We start from the raw sequence: 6,730 nt of genomic DNA on the forward strand, positions 1-6,730 counted from the left end.
CCAAAGCACCTCGCAATATACCTTTAGTTGTTAGGCAATAAGATTCAGTCTCTAAAATCTAACTTAAGTGCTGCTTTTAAAGAAATTTCAAACGTGTCATTTTAGTTCCATATATTGAATAATGTTAATATACAGGTATCTCTTGAAAATGACAGCTTCAGGGACTTGAAGAAAATGGAAAATTTTCACTTTCCTCTCTTTATTAACACAGATAATTATGACCTTTATTTATCATGCATAGGTCATTTTAACAACACAGTATTTCACCAAATGAGAAACAAGAATTATATCAGAAATCTGAAACCCAAAGGAAAGAAGACAATATAACTAACCTCAGTCAAGTAGGTCTCCAAGTTGGCATCTGAAGTCCATGGGAATGAGGAAAAGAACATTGAGTTTTCTCTTGAAGAAAACTCTCTGTGAAGACCTAAGCCATTATGATCAGTTCCAACAGAAGGTGCTTCTGTGCCCGTCTTCATAGCTCGAGTGGGAAAGCAAGTTCCAGTCCCCTGTGTCTCCTCAACAAGATTGCGACTGGACGCTGCTAGTCGCTCAGGAGTTCTGCGAAAACTGCAAAAGACAAATGTTTAGTATTTCATTTTTTCCTAAATGATGGCATTTTTTAAAAAATTACCATAAGAGTAAATGGAATTTCCCATTAAATAGTGTTTTAACTGTGAAAATGTATCACAGCATGCCTACTGTATGCAGTTATAGTTTTACAATTGTTCTACAGAAGTATGTGTGTGTGTATATATATATAGTATGTGTGTTTATATATATATATATATATATATATATATATAAATAGGAGAATTTCTACAAAATAAGTAATTCAAGTAAAGCAAGGAGGGGAGAGAAATCTCTATCAATGATTTATGGCTTAACAGGTAACACTTGCTGCCTCCTGGAATGGCCTTATTTATAAGATTCTTGAGGATTCCATTAGAAATACTTGTATTTAAAGGGTAAGGGATAATGAACATTATGAATGTGTTAGTTTGCTTGACTATAATAGCCATTTCTCCATGTACAAATATGTCCAAACATCATGTTGTACTCTTTAAATATATATCATAAAAGGATTATCCCTAAAAAAGGTAGAAATAATTGTATTTAGTAAACCAATGTAAAGAAGTTAATTTACTGAACGTCAAAATGTGCCAAGAGTAGTCGTACTCCTTTATTTTTTCAGTTTAAGTTGTAATCTTCCAAAAAGTAGTTAAACTCGTAATATTTCTATGAGCAGAATGGTGACAAGCAATTGTATAACAATAACACCAAGTTATAAGGCTTGAAAAATACTTCAAGGAAAGACTATCAGGTAAGGTTAACTACACGAGAATATTAAGGGGGAAAAAAGCCATATATAACCAAACAACAGGGAGAGTCATAAACTGCCCTTGACTACCATTTTTAAAGATAGTTCATTTATTAACATTGTTTTCCAAAATTCTGTTATCTAGTTAGCTTTCACTTCCCACTAATCTCATGAACCTATCTCACTAAAAAGCATGCTTTCAAGGCAAATTAATGATCTTAATTTATTTTCTATTCCATATTTTGACTTACTTTTTTGCTTTCTTCAACAAATATTTCCTAGCTTTTCATTCTCCTTGATACAGGGGGTTATACTTTTCCACTTCTCCTTGAGAAAATTTCATGTTGGAGATTTCAGATTCCAGATTTTTAATTGTCACTTCTGTCTGACTTCTTATTGAAGCCACATGATCCTCTTTTAACTGTTCTATGTATTCTTCAGATGCCGCTTGTGACTAAAACACATAAAAAGGATACATTTTTAGTATCCTTTAACCTGAACAATTCCTGCATATTTGTTTCCTTTACTTTTGAATCAGAGAGCTATTTTATTTTGTCTGTTTATTTATATTTTTAGAGACAGTGTCTGTCTTTTATTTATTTATTTCTACTTTTAGAGATAGTGTCTCTGTCACTGTAGCTGGAGTGCAGTGGCCAGATCATAGTTCACTGCAGCCTCCCAATTCCTGGGCTCAAACCATCCTCCTGCCTCTGCCTCCTCAGTAGCTGGGAATACACATGTGCAGCACCATGCCTGGCTAATTTTACTACTTTTTGTACAGATGGTATCTTATTACAATGCCCAGGCTTATCTCCAATTTGTAGTCTCAAGTGATACTCCCAGGCTGACCACCCACAATGCTAAAAGGACACCCATTCTCCGAGAACAACTTTAAATATGTGACAAAAGAAGCTGAGGTTTAATATATTGAACATCAATTATCAACTAAATTGATAATTTAATCAGAATTATAAAAAATTGAATCATTACTAAATTAGTACTCATGAATTCTAATAATCCAAAGAATAATATAATCAAATTAAAATTTAAAAAGTTGAGCAATGTAACTTAAAAAGAAACTCAAGAGTACAGTATAATTTCTAAATCACAATTTTTTCTTTTCCTAATAGTATTGTTTTATGCTAACTGGCCTTAATAATCAAATGATTGTCTAAGGAGCTTCAATATTCTCAAAGATGAATTTATTTATAATGATGATAGAAACTAAAAGATTTAAAGGGAGAAACAGATGCCACCTTCCTTCTAGAAATCTACAAAACCAATTGCTATAACGGAAGTAGAGGAAACACACACAATGAACACATCACAGTATCATCTGCAGTGAAATGAAGGAAAGTGCGTTTCACACTTAACTAACCTGCAAAAATAGATTGACTTCTTTTATTTTTTCTACAACATCCTGTGTTGCTCTTTCTTCAATCTCGTCCTCATACTTTTTAATTTCACCAAGATCTACCATCTCTTGCATATGGTTTTTGAGGTCCCAAAATTCTTTTTCCAACTTCATGTTCTCTTTCTCTAGCATCTCACATTGTTCTTGTGTTGCTTTCATAGAGAATAATTCCTCTTGATCAACTTGAGTCTTGGCATCCAGATAGCGACATCTTGAACATACATTTTCCAATGATTCCATAAAGTCATCAACCTGCATGAATAAAATAATGTAGTTTAATAATGAAGGAAGTAGGCTGAGAATAGGGTATCAGAAAACTAATAACACATTTTGAAATACATTCAGCTGCAATAAAATGCTATCTATACTGTAGTAGATTCTTCAAAGATGGACATTTGAATGATTCAGAAAATCAAGAGCAAAGTTTAAACCACTGGGATTCACAAAATACATACTTTACTCTTTCACACAACACTTACACTTGATCTTAGGACATTGTCTATGATTAATTCAATTCTTTCTTCCTTAAACTCTCTTAGTAGGAAGGCTTATACCCGTTCCTCCATCATTATTCCCAAAAAATTTCTAAAGAAATTTTACGGACATTACACTGAACTATTTTTATGAACTGCAAAGGTTTTACGCTAATTTAATTGCTTTCCAAGGAGCAATGATTCCTGGAGTTACAAAGCAATCATATCTCGTTATAGAAGTTTAATGACAAGATCTATACTCTCTTTTTAATAAAAATGCCTTGATTCTACAGCACTGTCTTGTAATCCTTTGTTACTTTACACAGAATAAGGTAGCATACCAAACAAAAACAAACGAAAATACTTGCTGGGATTTCGGTGGTACTGAGTTGGAACAAATTACTTTCCTTTAGATGGAATGCTGATTTGATTTATAACAGGTGAGTGAAGTAGTGCTTTTAAGGCATGTCTAAAATTTTTTTTGATATAACTCCCATGAAATTGCCTCTCCAGAGTATGGGTTGGCTTTAGTAACCAGTTTCTAGTGACTATAATGTGACAGAACTGCTGTGTGACTTATAAGGTTAGATTAGAAAATGTAATTCTGCTTCCACCTGACTTTTCCCCTCTGGGTAAGCTTGTCCTTCGAATCCAGCCACAATATTGTGAGGAAGCACAATCCACATGGTGAATCCTTGTATAGACATTTCAGCTGACTGCCCCAGCTAGAGTGCCAGGCAAAAGAGTAAGCTTCAACGGCCAGACATATGAATGAACATGCCTTTAAGTGAGTCTAGTCCCCAGCTTCAAGTCACCCCCGCTGTTGTCACATGAAGAAGAAATGAGCCGGCCCTACTCAGCCTCCACTAAAACTGAAGATTGTGAACAAAGTAAATGTTTTGAGACACTGAATTTTGAGGTGGGTTATTATACAGCAATAGATAATTGATACAGATACTGATATTAAATATGGGGTGTTGCCATTAAAAAACAACAACAACTGTTAAAACATGTCAGATACCTTTACACCAGGAGGAAGGTGGAAGCTGAAAGGACCTAGACATGAATAAGAATGAAAACCAAAAGGCCTCCAAGGAGACTGTCAGTGGAAGCGTGATGGCCCTTGAAGAGACTCACAGGAAGGCTTACATGGACAGTGGAGAAAATGATACTAAAACCTGGAGGAAACTGCACTGCTGCTCCACAGCGGGTGAAAGTAAAATCAATGCCGGAGATAAGCTAAAGAAAATTAAATATCAAGGATCCAGGACTTTCTGGATTCAAATACCTGTTTCCCATTTGCAGCCTCTCCACATGTCGATTTACCAAACATAGATGGTCCCTGACTTACGATGGTACAGATCACAATTTTGTGACTTTAAAATGGTGCAAAAATGTTATACATTGAGTACACCCATCTGGAATGGTGGTAGATCCTGCACTTTAAGCCTGAGCCTGATGCCATATTAAAGGACACTTGTGGCTGGTTATTGAGCTGGAATTGATGTATTTTTGAAGTAGGAGGAATATAAACAAAAAATGTTACCAAAGGGTAGCTTGTGCTGGTTTTAAAATATTTTTCCATTCATTCTTTCATATTCATGCCATAGACAGAGACATCATCGACAGAGCTGAGGGAGGCAACCAGAACTTGTATCCTCCACAGAGAAGAACCAAAACAATTAGATGACCACACCTTGAACAAAGCCTCTAAGAGAGAGCTCTGGAATTCAGCAGGGAAGTAATAGGAACCCATGAAACCATGGAAGCAAAGAAAGGGAAGAAGCCACTCCAGCTGGGATCAGCTCAGAGCCAGGCCAGACTTCCCATTGTGGGGAAAAGGGAAGGGAATGAACCCCAGTGATCCACATTCCCCCGAGGACACCTGCAATCCAAGCCACAGGGGACCCCTCAGCCCTCACAGGCCCTGAACTGAGCATAGGGAGCTCCTGAGAGGCAATTCACGCCGAGTGCCATGTACCCTCTGAGAGGGTGCAGCACAATGCCATGTTAAGAGCCAAATCCTCACTGGGCTACATCCTGCCCTGGGGCTCAACAGCCGCCACATGTCCTCCCTGGCACCCCACTGACATCCCACTATGTTCCCGTAGAGGGTTACAACATCGTGTACCTGCTGAACCCAGCAGTGCAGATGGGCTCCAAACTTTACATCACAACACCACCCTAAAACCCTGAGAATTAGGGGGTCTGGCCCAGGAGGGAAGCTGCCCAAGGACAAAGGGAGCCTGAGTGCATGTGCACCAGAGCTAGGTGGCCACTTGACTGAGGTCACTGACTATGAAAGTGACTCTGCCTCCTCCAGAGGCAGGGCCATGGTGCACTTGTGCACACCTTCAGGGGACCCGAGGACTGGCTAGTTCATATATACCATCAAGGAGCCTGAGAACCAGCCTACCTAACATGCTGTGGCCAGCACCTGCATGTGTCATATGAGAGCCTGAAAACAAGGGCAACTAAACTGCCTTTGCTGCTCCTCCAGCTGCACCCACAAACACCTTCCAGGGCCCTGAGGATCAGTTCATCCCTCCTAGGCTAGCACACATTCTGGGCCTGAGGGTGGGCCTATGCCATGTGTCACCACTGCTGTGGCACCCACAGCCTCAGGGCCTGAGGATTGGCCACCCTACATGCTGCTTTCAGTGCCCACAGACACTGTCCAGGAGCCCGAGGACAATCCTACTGTCCAGCACACAATTCAGGAGCCTAGGGACAACTCTGTCAAGCTGGACACTGCTGACAGCTGCCCACCACACTGCCATAAGTGTCCACCCAAATGTACCACCCAGGGGCCCAGGGACAGGCCAAGCACTGCTATCATAAAATTGGTGATACAATTGCCACCCAGGAGCCCACTACTGCCATCACTGGTTTTCTGTACACCACAAGGAGGCCCAAAGATCAGCGCCCTGCCACCACTAACACATACCTATGCCACTGCGGTGTGTGTCCTAAAAATCAGTTCTTAGTGCTATAGAGAAGAACCAGGTACCAGGTTAGAGGTACATCTACTGTGAACTGAAAGGGGATGGATTATCTCAGTTTGCAACGAGGAAAGCTGAAGCTCAGATCTAACCTTCTCTTTCATAGACAGCAAAAAAGTATAAATGATTCTATAAATTATAATGACTTAATAAAACATAATGCAGTGAATAGCAGACTCAGTCAGTGGAGCCTGTGATCCAGATTTTATGGAAATGGGAGTCAAGAGGGAGTTTCTAGGCCACAGACTAAAGTTTGAATGAAAAGTCAAAAAAAAGAACAGACTCTGCCCTTGTAAGCCTGACTTGTCATCATGTCACGGAGTCAGCAAGGTATAAGCTGGCCACACGCTCCTTTAAAAAGCAAAAAATGAAGTTAAAGACTTTCTACTACATTGACTTCTTACTGTAAGACAACTGGAAATATGCAACATGATTAAGAAAAGAGCTCTTGTAAAATTTGATTTGGTGTTGGCATAAGGATAGACATAGATCAATGATTTGAATTATTAACCCAAAAATA

At 38.9% G+C, this 6,730-nt stretch overlaps 1 long non-coding RNA gene across 1 annotated transcript; it reads right to left on the reverse strand.

Moving 5' to 3' along the window:
* Positions 1-472: 472 nt before the first annotated feature.
* LOC123627287 lies at positions 473-2,767 on the reverse strand. The gene is made up of 3 exons (XR_006731232.1): positions 2,700-2,767; positions 1,573-1,775; positions 473-570 (listed from the first exon to the last, which is right to left on the reverse strand). It is a non-coding gene; the product is annotated as an uncharacterized LOC123627287 (long non-coding RNA).
* Between the last annotated feature and the right edge of the window lie 3,963 nt (positions 2,768-6,730).

This window comes from Lemur catta, chromosome 24 (assembly GCF_020740605.2).
Source record: "Lemur catta isolate mLemCat1 chromosome 24, mLemCat1.pri, whole genome shotgun sequence".
NCBI lineage: Eukaryota > Metazoa > Chordata > Mammalia > Primates > Lemuridae > Lemur > Lemur catta.